Here is a 2,451-nt window from a genome sequence, read left to right as displayed (position 1 = left end):
GACCCCCTAGGGGTGTGTGTACACCCGACCCCCTAGGGGTGTGTGTAGGGAAATCCCTGACAGCTACAGCAGATGAGGTGCCCCAGCCAAGGGACAGGACAGCAGCGTGTTTCAGCCGCTTGACGATAACCCCTCCCCACCTTTAGAGGTTAGAGCCCCCGGTTAGAGAGGGGGTTGCTGGGGGGGGGGAGCAGTGGGGTCTGTGGGCGGGCTCCCACCTGCCCTTTGCAACCTGAGGCGGGGACGGGACGCGCCGGTCGCGTTCCCAGCCCCGTCTCGCCCCCCCGCGCTGCCATTGGCGGGGCGGCGGGCGGAGCCGGGAGCGCCGCTGTCAGACTCCGGCGGGCAGCGAGGGAGACGCGAGCGGCAGCTGCTCCGGGAGCCCCAGCCGCGCAGAGCCCGGGAGCGGGAGCCGAGGCAGCGCCATGAGCCAGAAATGCGACGTGATCGTTGTTGGGGGCGGCATCTCAGGTCAGTGCAGCCCCGCGCCGGACACGCACCGGGGGTCCCAGCCTGCTCCCTTTGCGCGCGGATGTGGCTGGGAGCAGGGCGGAGACACTCGTGCCTGTCTGCCCTGGCCGGGGGAAGGCAGGTGCAACTCCCAGCCGCAGGCGGCTGCAAAGCTGTCTCCGGGGTCAGCCCTGCAGGGGGGGCAGGGGGCAGGAAACTCTACTTCTGTCGGTGTAATTGCGGGGCCGCCTTAGCGCGGTGTGGGGCTGGACACTGCCTCTTTCCGCCGCTCCTCTCTGGAGAGCTGACATTTGTCAGATGCAGGAGCCGCTGCCGTCATCCCCACGGCTCACCTCCGTCTGGCCTAGCGCCGCTCCACAAGTGCAAGGGGGAGTTTTCAATGCTTGGTAGTAAGACACCTTGTTTAATGGCCCAACACATACCTTAGCTCATTACCCAAACTAATGTACTAGAATTTAGCTCATTATATGCATATCATCTGAGCACCCAAACCAGCTACCAGCACTTTCTTCATAGATCAGCTCTTTGGATGGATTAAATAGTGCACTTTGCACAGAAACAAACCTGACTTTCTAGGAATTGCATTTCTGAAACTGGAAAGGCTTATTATTCAGGTAGGCTAGGAAAAAAACCAAGAGGATGAAATCTGGCACCAAATGTTTTCTTGTCACAGGCGCTTGATGCAGCAATGCATTGTGTCAGCTAACCTAGAATACTTACAGTTTATCGCTTATTAGCTCACTAGAGCTAAGTTAATGGAAATAATACTTTTTGCAAGAATTAATACATGTGGGTAACAAAGAGTATGCTCACTTTCTTCATGAAAGAAGTATAATTAGAGGATTCACTACCCCTGAAATGTGGTTGCGGTTGAGGGTGAAGCATGGGTGAAGGGAGGGGATTGCTTCTAGATTTGCTCTGTTACTGAATTTCAGTAAATATTGCATTACAAAGGAAATGGAGCACCCATAAGTGAGATGATGATGATGTCTAACACGGGGGCTAATCTGGTATTTATGCAGCTTTTAGTCAAGCACACTCTCACTGCAATTGCTGCAAGGCCAGCAGGATTGAGAGGTCTGCTTTGCCACAGGTTTAATAATCACATTGTTTCTTAACACTATTATCAAGTTCTGGTTACATTTTGAATCAAAATAGCACTCTCCTGTGGCAGGACTCTATAGAACTCAATAAAGAATTGAGAGCTGCCCTGAAAACCACATAGCACTTATTTCTACAAGCTGTCCAGGGAGGGTGACCATCAACGACTCTACCTTCCCACCCCTTCCAGGACTGCATGCCAGTGCTTCCTCATGGATCTCTAATGTGCTACATACATTTTACTTCAGACATTACCTAGGTATTTTTCTAAAAGCAGCTGATGGATACCCCTGTTATCATGTTGATTGAAGATGATTGGAGAGCTGTTGGCATTGATCTTATGGATTAATGAAAAACAAAGTTGAAAGTAAAGATGGACGAACTAGCTCTTATGAAATACAGAGCTGGCTCAAGGCATCTCTTGTTTTCTCAGTCAGTCACTTCAGGATTGGCAAAGGAGACTCTCTGGTCAACCTCCAGTGCTCATACGTTCTAGTAGAGACCTGCTGTGGGGTCCAGCTTGTTTGACAGTTGTTAATAGACCCCAAGCAATGTTGCACTCACCTTTTGTGCACTCTGGGATGCCTCTGTCAAGGAAATCCCTGATCATGCAAAAATGTAACTGCAATGGTGCCCAGGAGCCAGCTAAGTGAATGCCATGCTGTACCCTGCAAGGCGTTCTGAACATGAGGAGTAAAACTGTCCTACAGCAGCAGAGTGAAACATACAGCTGAAAGGGTATTTATCATTGTTATTAGTATGGGAGTGACTATACTAATGCCTGTGTTAAATCTTCAAGCATGACCCATGTGAACTAGCTTTCTTCAGAAGTCTGAGCAGGCTCAGCATGAGCCGAGTGCTCATGCAATTAGTAAAATT

This window comes from Terrapene carolina, unplaced genomic scaffold (genome assembly GCF_002925995.2).
Source record: "Terrapene carolina triunguis isolate 2854851 unplaced genomic scaffold, T_m_triunguis-2.0 Scaffold24, whole genome shotgun sequence".
Classification (NCBI taxonomy): Eukaryota; Metazoa; Chordata; order Testudines; family Emydidae; genus Terrapene; species Terrapene triunguis.
This window is presented reverse-complemented; position numbering follows the sequence as displayed.